Below are 17,227 nucleotides of genomic sequence, written 5' to 3'. Positions count from 1 at the left end.
CTCCTTTAGACAGGACTAGCTCACACACTGATCCTGGTACCTGGGAGCTGTAGGATCTCGAGTGAGCTGCCTGGCTTCTCTGAGCCTCCACTTCTCCATCTTACTGATTATGAGGACAGCAGAGATGAAGCCAGATAGTAAAAGTTACAGCTGCCTTTCAGGATTAGATCAAGTATGTGAGACCCGTGTCTCTGCTGCTGTTACTGTTACTACCCTCAATTCAACCAAAAGGTTTGCAATACTGTGAGCATTTCCAGCGCCCACGCCAGAGACCCGCAACTGTTAGAGAAAGGTGACCAAAGTCATCACCGGGCTGGTTGGCAGTGACGGTCCCATAAAAGGTTGGGGTGGGGACAGGAATCAGGCTGGGAAGGCGACCACTTCTAACAGGACAAGCCCTTCTGAGACACTTGGAGAAAAGGTGACAGTGGCTTAGCATCTAACCCAGCAGGAAGGCCAGGCCAAGGAGGGGCACCCGGAGGAAGGAGGCCCAAAGTGTCTGAGGATACGAGGGGCACGTTACCCCCAGAGATGCTACAAACTGAGAGGGGCCAGTTCCGAAAGGTCCAAATAAATTAGGATTGTTAATCCCGTGAGGCTGACAGACAGCAAGGAAGCAGTTACACAATCCAGCTTAGCCTTGACTGCACACAGGAGGCCCCAGCCTTGGGAGTCAGAGAGAGATGGAATCCCATCAGTTTGGTGCTAGGGCTGTGGCCTTGGGCAAGCCCTGAGACCCTCTGAGCCCCCACTGCTCCTCATCTGTGGGAGGCACGTGATCGTGGACGCCCTGCAGGGGCGCACAGAGATCGAGGGTGTGAGACACCCCACCCCCACATCTGTGGTTCATGATGTGATGATCCCCTACACGTAATGCCCGTGACCTGAGAGGAAGGGCAGGGTGAGTGGTAGTTAAAGTTCCCCCGGGTTTGAATCCCAGCTCTGCCGCTCACTCATTGTGTGACCACAGTGACCCTGAGCAGGTAAACCACCCCCCTCCCTGCGCACACCAGACCACAGCTTCCTCATCCACAGAGTGGGGACATGCGAACATCTACCCCACCCCGGGGGGGCCACTGTGGGGGTTCTGCCCGCGGATGCAGGGGAAGTACTCAGAACAGAGTCTGGGACGTGGAGAATGAGAGGTGAAGTGAGCGATTTATTGTGCCTCCTCTGCGGTGTCTGATGGCTGTGAAGATGCCCGGCTGCCAGCTCTGGGCACAGTGTGCCGCTCACGTGAGCAGGCAGGAGAGCATCGCTGGAAAAGGATGGGAGGACTTGGGGCCCAGAGGGTTACAACCGACATAGAAGACAGTGAAGCGTGGAGCCCAGGGCAGTGGCCAGAGACCCCTCCCCTCGCTCTGGGACCCCCATGACTTCTAAAGCCAGCTACCACCAGCTGGCCGGGACTTTGTACCCCCAGCCAGCCATAAAAGCCAAGCTGCCACCCCGTCTTTGTGGTCAGCTTGAGTCTGGGACACGGAGTCTAGGGTGCAGCCTCCAGCGAGGCCGGCACTGGCTTCCTGGGCTCCTCTCCCAGATCCACGATCCGGACGGCATTTTCCTTCTTGGAAAGCCAGAAGGCGGGGTAGACGGGCTCGGAAAACTTACAGTCAAACCTGTGGACCAGAGTCATGGCATCGGGCTCCACGCGGTAAAAGGAGAGGACCCCTCTCAGGAAGTCCACGTAGACCTCCAGCCTCTGGAAAGGGCTGGCCTTGAGCGGGGTCTCCGTGTCACTGTGCCAGGCCCTGAACTCCTTCCCATCCCAGTGGAGGCTCCAGGAGAAGCTGTTTCCAGAAATGCAGCTGTTGGGCTCCTCGCCCTTGCGGTCGATGCCCTTGTAGGTGAGGCCCACGTAGATGCCGGCCCCGGAGAGCTCCAGCTCGAAGTAGTACCTGTGCAGGTACAGGCTGTGCTGGGACAGCACCTGCCGCCAGTGCGAGAACCTGCTGGGGAGGTCCGGGTAGGGGTGCTCCCAGGGCGTGGTGTTGGTCACCTTGCGGTTGTCCTCCTGCAGCCGGAGGTACCTGTGTGCCGTGTCGGGGTCGAAGGTGACGTCACAGGCATCTGAGGGCATACAGAAGGTCAGGGACCGACGGCCAGCTTGGACTGAGCCCTTCGAAGCCAGCCAGCCTCCAGAGCCCGCGAACACATCCATCTCCTGGTCCCCGTCTACCCAGCCGCGGTCCCCGCCCCGGGCAAGAGGCGAGTGAAAACCAGAAAACAGAACACAAGTGTGATGTTGTGATTGACAACGAGAAACACGTATCTGGTCTCTGCAGCCCGTTCCCAGCACAGAGCACCTTGCAATTCATTCCTGAGTGACAAGACCCCTGGGAGCATCTAATATTTGGTCTTTGACCTCAGTTCCTGACACGGAGCTCCTGAAACCCTTGCCATTTCCTGGGTCATAAAAGTGTCTTTTGTTCTACTGAGGCAACTCCAGGCGGGCTCCTGGAGGGGTTGGCTGGTCACCAGAAAGACCAAGTCATGACTAGAAACTTGGGTCCCCAGTCCTAACACTTACTCTCTTGAGAAAGGAAAAGGGCTGGGACTGGCATTAATGGCCACTGGTGCCTGCGTGAGGAAGCCGCCACAAAACCCCAACAGCAGGGCTTTGGAGAGCTTCCAGGTGGGCCCTGGGGACTTCTGACTTCAGCCAAGTCAGGCAGAAGGTGTGGGCCACCTGGGGACCTACTGCTTGGGACTGGCATCTGAGGGGGTTGGGGGGGTCTAGTGGGGTCCATGTCCAGGGAGACGGTGTCAGAACTGAGCTCAACTGTAGGACGACCAGCTGGTGGAGAACTGCTTGGCATGGGGCAGACTCCCCCACACACAGTCCCTCCCCTCAAACAGTCCCCCCAACATATTCTCTTCCTGGTCCCAGAGGACATTAGCACCCCCGTGCACCCAGCTGCTCAAGCCACCCTCGAAGTCAGTTTTGACATTTCTTTTGTCCTAATCCTCCCTCATTTGGTCCCTCCCTGCCACATACACAAGCAGCTGAGCCCTGGGTCCCACCCACTCAGCAGACCACTTCACCCCCATCCAAGCCGCTGCCAAGTCTCGTCCAGCCAGCACAGCAGCTCCATCTCCTGCACCCCACACCTTCTCCCTGGTGGAGCAGGGTGCTGTGGGCTAAATCATGTCACCCGGCCTACATGTCGCCTCTGATGGTGCCCCTGCCCTTGGGATAAAGCAGTGACCCCCAACTCTGGCCTGCACAGCCCTGGGGACTGGCCCTTGCCTGCATCTCCAGCCTCGTCTCCTGCCCTCTCCCCCTTGACCTCCATGCTCCAGCCCCCTGACCTCAGACCCACCCAACCCTGAACCGGCTCCGGGCTTTGGCACAGACTCTTCCCTCCATGATGGGGCCATCGCCCCAACCGAGTCTGAGAGATCCCAACTGATCCGTTCAAGTTGCTGCTGTGAGTCACTCCTCGGAGGCCACCACCCCATCACTGCGTCGCAGAGCACCCCGCCCTCTGAACTGCGTGGTACTCGTCATGATGTGTAATTACTTATTCATGTGTTTCACACGTGTCCTCCTTCTACTCTGTAAGCTCCACATTCTATCCAGGACTCTACCCTGGGCTTCTAGCTCCAGGAAGATGCTCAGTGAACACTGGCCCTGTGAGTCAGCACAAGAATACTCTCACATCTAAGGGGACTCAGGACTCCTTACAGAGTATGTGATGCCATGCCCTGGGTTGAGAAAACCAGAATGAGTCAGGGACACTCGGTTAGTGCCAGAACGCCATGATACTTTGAAGAATGCCAAGGGCAGAATGTCAACGCTCAGAGGACAAAGAGGCGGCTGACAAGTGGCTCCCCACTGGTCACGTTGACAATTTGATGGAACTTGGACCCGTGAAACACTCTGAGTCCAAAAGAGGCTAAAAGTCCGTAGCAATACTCAAAGAAGAAAAGTTACCATCATGTTTGAAAAAGGCTGTGTTTCATTTTTATTTTAATGTTAAGAATAAGGGGTGTCTAGCTCCTCGTGTTAACTGTAATCTGTTTGCAAAACATAGATGTGCGTCTGTCAGGAAGCAGGAAAGGATAAATGTTTTTAAAACTGTGGAGAAGCCCAGAGGTCCTGGGGAAAATGCAGAGCTGTGGCAAGAACAGGAAGTGGCCATCACGTCATAACCGGAGCAGAGGGGGTTCAGGGGTCAGCCCGTCAGCGGTCACCCCCCGAAAACAAGCAGAAGCAGGGCTCAGTGGCACATGCCGAAGAGACAATGTAGCCACGTGGCCCAAAAATGGCCTTGGCCGCAGAGATGCCATCCTTCCACGAGGAACTGAACCTCCCGCCTTGTTAACCATAACAAAGTGCTGATTAGAAACACAGCCTTTTTTAAAATGCTAACGGACTGGGACAAGCCCACACAATGACAGGACAATGGGCTGGGCGATTCTGGCCACTTCAGACTTACAAGGGAGCCATTTGGTAACTAGCCAGGATCTTCAAAAGGGCCAAGACTGACAAAGGGACCGGACCCAGACTGGAGGAGGCCAAGGAGACAAGGAAACATCTCTGACCCTGGATCGGACTTCTGGCCAGAAAAAGGACATTAGTAAGAACACATGGTGAAACCTGACTCAATTCCACGGGTGGGGGTAACACCCCTGCAGCAGTGCTATTCACTTCCTGGTTTGGGGCCACACCTTGTAGTTACATAAAGTGCCAATGTTTGGAGACGCTGGGTGAAAGGTGTATGGGAGCTCTTGGTGCTGCTTTGGCAGTGTTTCTGTAAGTTTGAAACTGTCTCAAGATAAAAAGTTCAAAATCTGTTTAAATTAGTGTTGTCTTAGTGTGCCACTTAAGGCTGGACCTGAGGCTGCAAGAGCCTGAAAGCTACGTGAGGGGGGCGTGCTGGCTTCCAAAGCGTCACTCGGACCGCCAGCCTGGGGAGGGGCTGCTCACAACTTACACTGCAGGAACTGCTGTCTGGTGCAGGGCTTGGGCTTCGAGGTCCGATGTCTGTGCTCAGTGACAGCCAACACCTGAGTCCTGATGTCGTACTCCTCTAGAAAATCAAGAGCTGTGAGTGCACACCTGTCCAGGTGGGCAGGGGACTCAAAGAAGCCGGGCCCCACCACCACCACTCTTCCCTGGGCTTCCAGTGGGAAGACGGGGCTGGAGACCAGTCATGTCTCAGAGAACCCTGCTCAGTGGCCCATGAAGTAACACGCGCTGAGGAAAGGTGCCAGCCTGACCTGGACTTCACCTGAAAGGACAGGCATTAGCAACCTCAGAAACTAGTCCTGGAGATGCCGGCCAATCGCATGATGTGACTAAATCACGTTCTCTGGGTCTCCATGGTAAAATAAAATCATCAAGGTAAGTGTCTGTTAGCACCACGGTCTAGCAGAAGGATGGCTTTGAAGATGAGGCCCCCCGCCCCAATTCTGCCCTGCCCCGACTCTCTCACTTCCCCCGTGGACCGCTCGGAGACACCACAGAGCATGGCTCCTCACCCTCCCTGGAGCTCTCCTGGAGCTTCTCCTTGTAGCTCTGCAGCAGCTGGATCAAGTGCGCGGTGGAGTCCACGATGACCTTGCGCATGCCGGAGAGCTTGTCCTTGAGTCCGATGTAAACACTCGGGAAGGCGCAGTCCTCCGCGTTCTTGAACTTGCAGTACTCCTGCGGGGAAGGAAACACAGCAGCACTTGCCCTGGCATCTGCATTCCTTAATCCAGGCAGCCCTCCTCAATGTTAACCTCCCACATCTGTAAAATGGGCTCCTGGTAACATGCGCTTCACAAAGAGAGTGCAGGTTATGTGTCCAGTTCAGCGTCTGACAACATAGGAAGCATTTATTTGTTTTTTTAAACTGGGAAAGCGGGCTTTTAAAAATCAGGAGACTTTGCTGTACGCCTGAAACTAACATTGTAAATCGACTACACTTCAATTAAAAATAAGAATGAAAAAATATCAGACAAGCCCCAAAAGTAGATAGATAGATAGACAGATAGATAGATACATAGATAGATAGATAGATAGATAGATAGATAGATAGATAGATAGATAGATAGATAAAAATCAAAGGATACTAGACACCAAGAACAGCTGCAACACACAACCCAGACAGGGAACCAAAGAACAAAATGCTATGCCAACAGCCCAGATGCAGGGAGCAGTCCTGCAACATTCATTCCTTCAGAACTTTTTTTGTAATAACTTAAACACAAGCCACGGTTGGGATGGAGGAGCTGGTGCAGCACTTGGAACATCGCAGACAAATCCTCGGACAAGAAAGTTTGCTGCCTTTTTCTTCCAGGCTCAATCTGATACAGAGTTTTCCCTAATTCTTGTTCTGTGCTTTGGAGTTTGAAATGCTTTTTCACACTAAGCCGTTTATGCTTCAAAACTCGGCAGTGATCAGGATAGTCTGCTTTTAGATGTAACATGTTATCAAAATTCAAAGGCAATTGAAGCACTGAATTGCAGACTGGATACAGCAGAAAACTTAGTGATGGAAACAGTTGTACTAAAATGGTTAGATTAATGGAAGAAAAAGTCCAAGGCAGAGACGTGATAGAAAAATAAACATTTTAAGGCTGTATATAGATTTAGCACCATATATGATAAAAGTAACACTTCAAATTACTGGTGGACAATACATGTGGTCATTTCCAATGGCTGCAAATTGAGGGAAAAAGAAGTTATGTTTAATTGAACTAAGTTATCCTGTACTAAAATATGTTTTTGTTAGATTTTTTATGTTAAAGTTACAAAAGATGAAAAAATAAGGAGAAATTATTTATATACTCTTTGCGGAAATGCATGACATATTTCCTTTGCTTTGATATTGAAAGCTGAAGGAACAGGACATCCTTCAGTGTTTCCGTCTCCCTTTCTGCCTGCTGCTCTTTCTCCTAGTCATTACAAGGTTAACAATGCTTATTTTTGGGTGGTGGGAGTGTGGATTGTGGTCCTTCATATTTTTCTGTATTTTCCAAGTGTTTTTTTCACAACAAACATTTTGTTGTAACTAGAAGGGAATTTTTTCGAACATACAATCCAAAATTATTTGTGTTTAGGAATATTAGAGCTGAAGGAGCCTCAGAAATGATTGACTCTGCCTTGGTTGTTTGATAAATGAGGAATTTGAGACCCAGAGAGGTTAAGCGTCTTGCCAAAAACTACACAGCGCTCTACCGATGGACCCAGGATGATGGAATTCACAACCTAGTTTCCTTCCCTGCAGGTTCGTGTCCTTCGGGTCTGGTTCTGAGGGCATGTGGCTTAACCTACAACGAACAGCACGTGTAATGAAAGGCCCCGTCTCCTCTGCTGGGCCGTCCTCAGTCACTCCTCAGTCACCCAGCACACGCAGCCCTCTCTGAAAGGCAGCAGGACTATTCTCACCCCAGCCAGGCCAGCCTCTGCCCAGCAGTCGGGGTGGTCTGTGGAGCACACAGACCTGAGCTCATCATTCTTCATTTGACGTCCTCCCCCAGCTGCTGCAGCTTGATTTCAGGATGAACAAACTTCTCTCGCAGCCAGACACCTGCCTGGCCCTGCCAGCCTCACCTCCCTTCACTCTGTGCCCGGCACCCCCCACCCCATCCTGTGAAAGCCACTTAGCTCCCCAGATCGGCTGTGCTTTCACAAACCTCTCTGCCTTGGTTCTGCACACGCGGTTCCTTCTCCTGGGACATGACTCATCTTCCACGACCCGGTTCCTGCCGCCCCACTCTGGGAAGCCTTCCCTCCGGTCCTCCTGTCCTCTGCCGAGTCAAGACCTGCTTCCCTCTGTCCCAGAACTCCCTGTGCACCCCATTTATCAAGGAGCAGTCCCCTTCCAAGCAGAGGGTGTCCCCTGGCGTCCGCGGCATGGCTGACAGTACCTCCAGGAACAGCACAGTGTTGCCGATGGCAGAAATCCGCTCCAGCTCCTGCCTGGTCCTCTCCATCTCCGCGCTCCTGTGCTCCAGGTGGGTCTTGATGCCGTTGGCCTGGCCCAGAGCCGCTTGCTCCTTCTCCTCCAAGAAAAGCATCACGTCGCCCTGGGCCTTCCTCATGGCAGCAAGGAGCTCCCCAAACTGCTCCTCAGCCACGGCCTTCACCTCGGACACTGATACCTGGGGGATGGCGGGCAGGGAAAAGCCTGTGAGCCAGGCATCCAGCTGTCTCAAAGCAAACCTGAGAAACCTGCATATTGGGGAGCAATTTTCTATCATAAATGGAAGACTTCATGCTCATATGAATCCTGGGTTCCCGGGAAAAGAGGATGGACTCTCCAGGCTGTAAGTAACTCTTTACCAATCATTAACTTAGTCCCTCATCCATCTGAGGGGAGAGTGAGTTATCTGACCTCTGGGTCCAGCTCTGACAGTCGGGCTGCTCTTTGAGTTTCTGAAATTGATTTTCCTACCGGGGCAAGGTGTGCATGCAGTATACTTGATAGTTATATTTCTTGTGGTACATTAATAATCTGGCTTCTCTGTACCAATCAGCAGCACGAATTCGCCTATCTCTGCATTTCATTATGCCCGGTTAAACTGCCCACTGGGTCTATCTGTGCCAAAAGCACATCTAATCTTACGGTGTCCGGGCCAGGCACAAAATGTTTAGGGCGTGTGCAGGTGACCACAGCACCTGAGGATTTCAGACCGAGCACACCTGTGCGGAATGGACTGCTACATTCAAAAGTGTATAAAACAAGCTCCACGTGATCCATACTGAGGGTCCGCGCAATGGCACCTGTGCATGTGGGATTCAGCCCTTTCACAGGGTGAACATCCCTTGTAAATGCTTTCAGGCATATCATATTTAGATCATCAATCCGAGTTTTAAACGGTTTCCTTCTCTCTGTGGCGGCTTTAAGTCCTGGTGCTGACAGCTCCCCCGACAGTGTCCAGTTTGAAATGACATTGTTAAGCTTCATGGCAAGGTCCTGGGTACCATCTCCTGTGCTCGCACTCCCTCCACCCCGCTCCACAGCCCAGGGCCCGTTCTCGGCCTGCCTCAGTCTCCCGCACTACCCCCCGCGCCCATTCCATCCAAGAGCTCTCTGAACGGCCCCTCCAGGTGCCGTTTTCTGTTCCTCTTGGAGTCCTGCTGCCTGTCTAGTCACTTTTTTAATTACATAAAATGGTAACAAATAACAGCCACACAGTTTGTATCATGTGCCAGGCACTGTTCTGAGCACTGCATACATATTATCTCATGGCAACCTCAAAAATGTAGGTACAGATGGCCCTCTGTATCTCTGGGTTCCACAGTCACAAATTCAACCAACCACTGGAAAATATTTGGGGGAAAATATACCAGAAAGTTCCAAAAAGCAAAACTCAAACTTGCCAAGCCAACAATTATTTACACAGTGTCTACATTAGATCAGCTATTATAAGCAACCCAGAGGTGGTTTAAAGTATCTGGGAGGATGTGACAGGTTCCATGAAAATACGAGGCTGCTTTATATAAGGGACCCGTGCATACGTGGATTTTGGCACCATGGTGGAGGCTGGGGTTGTCCTGGAACCAGTCCCCGTGGAGACCAAGGGACGACTGCACCATCATGGGCCCCATTTCTTAGGTAAGGAAGCTGAAGCACCACTGAGTTAAGTGCTTTGCCCCAGACCACACAGCTGGGCCCAGTTCTTGTCTCCAGAGCCTGCTCTTTTAACCTTCATTCTACCCGGTCCCTCAGCAGGGGTGAGGCAGGGATCCCCACGGCTGCGCCCCGTCCTACGACCCAACCCGGGGGCACCTGGCTGAGTGCGCAGCAGCAGTCAGGTGTGCTGAAGCCCAGCAGGGGAGCCCGGCCAGCCTTACCAAGACGGATTTATGGTTGGCTTGGAGCCTGGCGATGGCATTTTCATTCAGCTGGAGCTTCCGCTCCAGGTCTAACTGGGTGCCCCGAAGCTCCACCTAGGAAGAGGAAAGGACAGCGTTACAGAGGAGGGAGCCCAGGGCATGGGGAGGGATCCCAGGGGCAACAGCACCATCGCCCCTTGTCCATCTTAGTCTGCCTCAGAAGCTGCTCTCAGAAGGCAGCTTGGAGAGCCCTCAGCAGAGGCACAGAGGGTCCCCTCCGGGGCTGAGCTCGGCTGCACCAGCTGTTGCGCTGCACTGGTCATCACTAGACATCTCTGTGCATTACCATGTATCATCCCAACCATGCCCAGGGTGCGTAAATCCATCACCTCCATTTCACGGGTGATGAAATGGGGCCACCTATCCAAGGTCACGCAGTTGTCAGTGGAGTTGAGCCCCGGCCTTCCAGCATCAGAACAGAGCAGGCGTGGAACTGGGGCGAGGGATCACACAGGTTCTGCTTGGCAGCTGAGACTTTGCAAAAATCACCTTAACGCCTCCACACTTCCATTTCTCCAACCATGAAATGGGGAGACGCTAAAGGGCCTAATTTACGGGGTCACTGGGGACGGGATGAGACCATGCGTGTTTACAGGAACTCTGGACAGTGGCGGGCATGTTGTAAGTGTAATCAACATCAGCGGTGCCCTTATCGCATCGACACTGTCACCAGCATCCCCTGGCTGCTTTCCATCAGGGACCCTCTCTCTCCTGGAGGCCGGTGGAGCGAACCCTCCCGGCCGAGGCCAGTGTCTGCCGAGAACCTTGGGTTCACCTGCTCGGACCCCACCACCCATCTCCTGTCTTGCCTCCTAGGGCTCCCTGAGCACTTTCTGAAGCCTGCCAAGGCACGAAACCCAAGCCTCTGCAGACTTTCAGGCCCCGTCACCTTCCTGGCTGCGGAGGACACAAGGCCGCAGCAGCACAGAGCAGAGCTTTCACCCCTTTAACAGCAGCGTGCACGTGCGCTCGACTGTGAGTCGCTGTGCACGAGCAGCCCTAACTCGAGGGCTGCTCCCCTCCTCCCCCTGGAGCCTGTGGGAATCCCAGGCTCCGGAGGGAGCCCAGGCAGGCGCGGATCCGCCTCACCCTGCAGAAGGCAGGTAACTCTTGCTCAGGCCCTGGGGCACTGAATCAGGGCAGAGAGAGCCCGGGTGACCTCCCACCTAGAGACCTGAGGTTTGGTGCCCGGAAGTGGGTGGCAGGGGAGGCAGCAGGGCCTGGCCTATTAGGGGGCAATCGTGGGGTCTTGGTCTGTCTAAAAGGCCCACCCAGTGACCTGCTTCATGGTAGTGGGAAAACATGAACTCTTGTTCGAAGGAGATGGAAGACACAGCAGAACCCCAGCAACAGCAAGCGTGGCTGTGAGAGCATGTTGAAGCGACCGGCCCAGCATGATCCAGGGACCCCCAGACAGTGTCCAGTGAGGGGGCATCTCCCCTCTGTCTGCAGATGCCATAAAAGGAGAAAAGGACTCCGGAGTCTGATGGGAACCTCTGAGTGAGTCACCCCAAGAGCAGGCACTCCCCATTACCACAATAGGTGGGGCCGCTTTGGGAGATCAGTATCTCCAGTTATTCCTGTTCCCAGAAAATGACGGGGTGTCTCCGACCCTGGCTCTGGGGTTTCCCAGGACTTCAGCAGTGTGCACACCTCAGGCCAGGGCGGGCCCTGCACCAAAGGACAGCAGTGCCAATGAGCGGGGACGGCTCCACATCGAAGGGCACGGAGAGTCCTGCCTGCGTCAGCAGGGTAACAACAGATGTTGTATAAAAGCCATGGCATCGAGGTCCAAACACCTGCCACCCGCTGGCTTTATGACCCTCATCACACCGTGTAGAGTCTCCTCTGGTGCCACAAGGTATGTCAGCAGAATCGTTTTTGCTTCTACCTCCAGGGCAGAGGGGCACCCGGAGGTTGGTGGCCAGGTCAGGAACAGCAAAGGGAGTGAGAAGAGAGGAAATCCCAGTTGGTGTCACTTCCTTTGTGTTTCCCTTCTGGAGAGCCTGCTCTGGGAACGCTAGAGTTCCCCCTCCCTGGGCCGACTCTGTTCCTCCGTCACTGGTCAGAACCCACTATGTGCCAGTCCAGTATATAAGACCCTCCCTGCTCTTGAAACACTTACAGCCCAGGAGAATGTGTAAGAAAAACAAGGTTAAAAGAAGATGTGGTATATTTATACAATGGAATACTACTCAGCCATAAAAACCAACAACATAACGCCATTTACAGCAACATGGATGCTCCTGGAGAATGTCATTCCAAGTGAAGTAAGCCAGAAAGAGAAAGAAAAATACCATATGAGATCGCTCATATGTGGAATCTAAAAACAAAACAAAACAAAACAAAACAAAACAAACAAACAAAAAAAACAAAGCATAGATACAAAACAGAAATAGACTGACAGACAGAATACAAACTTGTGGTTGCCAGGGGGGCGGAGGGTGGGAAGAGATAGTCTGGGATTTCAAAATTGTAGAATAGAAAAATAAGATTATACTGTACAACACAGGGAAATATATACAAGATCTTATGGTAGCTCACAGAGAAAAAAATGTGACAATGAATATATATATGTTCATGTATAACTGAAAAATTGTGCTCTACACTGGAATTTGACACAACATTGTAAAATCATTATAAATCAAAAAAATGTTTAAAAAAAAAAGAAAGAAGAGAAAAACAAGGTTACATAATACTGAGTCCAAGGCATTCCTCAGAAATTCTAGGGGAAATCCTTTTCCTGAATGGCCTCAGAGCACCCGCCTTTTGGCAGCCAATGGGCCATGAACAGTGCTGGTTAGCTGCTCCCCGAACCCTGATGCCTTGTGGCTCTCAGAACTTGGCCCCTGCTCTGTCTGGGGACTGGGTCTGCAGTCAGCACCCAGTCCCGAACCTTCTGGAACGAATGCTGAGGTTGGATACAATGACCCGCCACACATGGACGTCAAGATCTCAGATAGGGCCCAGCTCACGTCTTCCCTCTCCAAGATCCCCGCCCTGGCCTGACTGTGGGGCCTCCCTCCTCGGAACACGCAGCAGGACAGTTGTGTCCCCAGCCCTGTGGAACCCCGGGAACCAGGGACCTGCCCGGCCTTCCTGGTTCGAGCCCACACTCCCTGAGACAGGCAGGGAAGCCTCACACTTAGCCCGTGGGAAACGCTCGATGATGTTTGAAAAACTTGACGAGGAACAGGAATGAGTCACATGCAATTCATGGGTCAGAATAAACAGAAAGGCAGTCACAGAAGGAGTGCAAATTTCCCAAAGCACATGCACACGCACACACACAGCCTCACTTCCACGGCAGTGAGCCTGAGGTCAGGGAAGGCGAGAGGAGTTAAGACGAGCCACTCTTAAAAGCTAAGGGGCCCCAGCCAGTAAGAAGAGTATGGAGGTGCCTTAAAGAACTAAAAATAGAGTTACCATATGATCCACTATAAAATAGATAAACAACAAGGTCCTACTGTACAGCACAGGGAACTATAGTCAATACTTTGTAATAACCTACAACGGAAAAGAATCTGAAAAAGAATATATGTGTGTGTATAATTGAGTCACTATGCTGTACACCTGAAACTAACACAACATTGTAAATCAACTGTATTTCAATTAACAAAAAATGCTAAGAGGCCCCAGGAAGCTGGACTAGGCAGGAGGAAGAGCTGAGTCCCCACTGGGGAGAGCTGGGCTCTGGAAGCCCAGCAGACAGAACAAACAAGCAAAGAACACCCAGAACGCCCAGATCCAAACAGAGGGTCTGCCCACTGGCCCCATGAGACAGCGTGGGGCTTCTGAAGGGGCTCAGTCAGCGAGCTGAGCGATCGGCTGCTCTGCGGACCGGATGCAGGGTCCCAGCTGCTCGTGTCCTCACGGCTGACCCCTCCAGTCTCAGTCCCCGCTGCACGACAGGCCTGCCTGAGTAACCAGCCCTTAACGTGGTCCACAGTGACCTTCAGCAAGCAGCTCCAGCAGGTCTGGGCTGGCTGGAGGAAAGACTGAGTTTCTGGAGCCTTACTGATGTCTAACAAAACTTGCAAAATAGCCCTGGTGGCAGGTGTAGCCTTGTCGCATACATCAACTGTGTCTTCTGAGCTGGTCTCTCGGGCTCCAAAGATGGGGCAGGGCCATCTAGAGCCTGGCTATACTTACAGAGCGTACCTACTCCCCGCATAGAAAGCAAGGAGACAGGATGGAAAGGCACGAACTCTCACAGGCAGACCAGCGAGCAGAGGCTGTGACCTGGGCCAGCTCCAGGGACCTGGGGCACAGAGCTGCTGCATTGAACCTATAACCTCGAGTGCGTTCAGCACCAAACTGCCTGAGGGCCGGTACCCAGTTGTCTGTGCTTCCCCACACACAGCTCTCCTAAGATGTCTGAGTTTGGGGTTCCACACAAGTCCCCCTGTTCAAAGTTACAGTTACCCTCAGTCTCCGTCATGCACCAGCTTCCACTACGTTTCAAATTCACGTTGTACCTGTGCCACCACAGGCACAGAATTTCTGAGAGACAGAAGAAACTGTAAATGGTGGCATTTGCCTCTGAGGAGGGGGATGGGACACCCAGGGCAGGAGGGGGACCTTTTCTGGGTAAAATCCATTGCAGGATTTCACAGAGATAGTTTCTCAACGTGTGCACACATCCCTTTTCTAGTTACATATCATAGAATTCAGATATTACATCCTGAATAAGGGAAGAGCAGTACACTTTGCCTTTATCTTGCTACTCTAAGAGTGGCAGGTTTTGTGTGCAAAAGAACAAACAAAAAGTAAGGCTATAATACCGTGATCTTGGGGTCTTTGCCTGTGTTCCTCCAGTGGGCGGCTTTCCAGAAGCTTCCATCCCTCACTTCCTGACTTAGCCGTTTGCAGGAGTTTGGACAAACGCAGTGAAGATGAGGAGTCACCACCTCACTGAGTCATTCGAGGACTGGATGGGGAAACCCACGGAAAGCGTTTAGCAGCTGTCAATGCTCCACGAAGGTGGATTTCCTCAAGGACCTGGGCTGCTGTCCTCTCACCTGTCTGATGACCCAGAGTCTCATCTCGGCTGTGAGTGTGGGGGGTGGGTGGCAGTGACCTGCTCTCCTGACCGGACATTCCCCGACCTTGGAGGTGCTGGGAACAGTTAGCAAGGGGACTGTAGAGCTGGAAAACGTGACTCATTGGCACCTGGAACACAGAGCTTTCCAGAAGAATTCCCACTAACACTGGATGAAATCCAAGGGAGGGCATGGAGGAGGGACCCTGGCAAGTAGCCTGTCCTTGGAAAGCTCCTTCCTCAGCGGCCCAGGGTCCCTGGGCCCAGAAGCTGCCTCGGGCCCCGGCGGCCATGGTCAGTGCCAACAGGGAGCTGCAGGGAGTGTGAACACAAGACGCGTGGGACAAAAGTCAACTGCACTCCCCACTGAGAAAGAAGTGCTCCTGGAAAGTCAACGTATGAGAAACAGCCAGTGACTCTGAGCCCGGGAGCTTCTTCAGGCTCTTGGCTTTTGGGCAAAGGAAAGCCAGTTGTTCTGGAAACAGTTTCCCTATCTGATGGGAATAAAGTCACAGGCTCGGAGAACAGTGTTTCTCAGTCTCTTCTGGTACATCTGTCTGATGAGGTTTACTTCCCCAGGTAAGCCAACCTTGACATTGTACCTGGAGGGAAGTTTCCCATTCTCTGTTACCTCGACACTGTTCAAGCCCTTGGATGTCACGCCCGGTATCTCAGAGGGGCCCTGTCTACTGATCTCTCATTTCAGGTAAAGCGGGGAAGAGAAATTAGGGGGAAGTTTTGTTCTTTGCTCTTGAATTTCTGCCGAAGTTTGCATTTCATTCATTGCCACCCAGATCCAGCCAGAGGGAAACACCTCTGCCCTCAGCCCCGCACCCAAGCACGGGTCAGTCACCGAAAGCTAAGTGAGAAACAGCAGGAGACTGCCAGGAAGAGGAGCGACAGACATGGACAGAGCGGGCACAGGGACAGCAGGACCGAGCTGGGACAGAGTGACCCACTCCAGTTTCCCTGGGCACAGGGTCTCCCCACCTCTCTCTTTTGGGTGGACCCCAGCACTCACCTCCTTGTCCCTGCGGGCAGCATCCAAGGAGACCGCAGCATGACCCCAGTGCTCACCCTGGCCACACTCCTGGCAGATGCACTGCCCATCGGGGCAGCAGAAGGCGACCAGTGGGCGGCGGTGGGCCAGGCAGACGCGCAGGTCCTGGTCCTTGACAGGCTAGGCCAGCTGGTGGCCATGCAGCCTGCTGTTCTCCTGGTGCGGCCACAGGTGTTCCGGGCAGTAGTTGACCATGCAGGTCAGGCAGGACTTCATGGCCCTCACCCTGCTGGCCCCGAGGCAGAAGTCGCACAGGACCTCCTCCTCCGCCTCCACCCCGGGCCTGCCCGGCCACGCAGAGACTGTCCCCTCCGGGGGGTCCCCGGGGGACCCATGTCCTCTCCTTCCCCGGGGCTGGCCAACCCAGAGTCTGGGCTGAGCATGGTCAGCGGGTGAGCGGGGACCCTGGGCAGTGGCCCTGGAGCCATCAGATCCAGCTCGGCCATGTGGAAGGCTCGCTGTCTGTCCATCTGTCTGCCCCTTGGCCCAGGATCCCGCTGCGAGTCAGACAAGGGAACCATGCCCAGATGACTGCAGCTGCTGCAGAGTTTTAACTGTTTCCTCCCCCTGGGGAGCTCACGCAGTCATTACCCCGCTCGAGCTTGGACACCAGCCAGCGGCGGTGACACAGGCCGACCGACTGCTCAGGCTCAGGGTGGCCAGCCCTGCCCCTCCTCCTGCCCAGACCCAGAACTCCGACTCCTGTGTTAGTCAGTCCCCCACAGACTCAGCCCTGCCACCAGGCCCGCTCTGAAAAGACCAGAGATTCCTGAGCTCTGCGGGCAGAAGTTCACTCTGCTTTGTGTGGCCTGACTGGCTCCATTTTTTGTTTTCAGGTTTCAAAGGGACCCAAAATGTAAGGACTTCAGCCACAGGACAGGCTTTCATCCTTTCCCATCTCCAGGAGACAGGCTACAGGTGGGTTTTCAGTGGCGATCGGGAGAGTCAGGAAGACCTTGTCTCCTTCCACATAAAGCTCCATTCCGACACCTGAACACCTGCCCAGGGGCTCGTGGGGGGATGGGGGGGCCCTGCCCACTTACTAAGGTGTTCCTAGACATGGTGTGTGGGTCAAAGCACCACAGACTGCGTTAAATAAAGAAACATGTCTTCTCCCAGTCCTGAGGCTGGAAGTCCGAGATAGAGGTGTCAGCAGCGATGGTCTCTTCTGAGGCCTCTCTCATTGGCTTGTAGACGGTTGTCCTCCCCCCGTGTCTTCACATGGTCTCTCCTCTGCGCACGTCTGTGCCCTAATCTCCTCTTTTCATAAGGACACCAGTCAGATGTGGAT

The 17,227-nt window shown here is 53.4% G+C and overlaps 1 pseudogene; it reads right to left on the bottom strand.

Moving 5' to 3' along the window:
- Positions 1–1,150: 1,150 nt before the first annotated feature.
- Positions 1,151–16,659, bottom strand: LOC107032973 (tripartite motif-containing protein 16-like protein; annotated as a pseudogene).
- Between the last annotated feature and the right edge of the window lie 568 nt (positions 16,660–17,227).

Source organism: Vicugna pacos, unplaced genomic scaffold (assembly GCF_048564905.1).
Source record: "Vicugna pacos unplaced genomic scaffold, VicPac4 scaffold_17, whole genome shotgun sequence".
NCBI classification, from domain to species: Eukaryota; Metazoa; Chordata; class Mammalia; order Artiodactyla; family Camelidae; genus Vicugna; species Vicugna pacos.
This window is presented reverse-complemented; position numbering and strand designations above follow the sequence as displayed.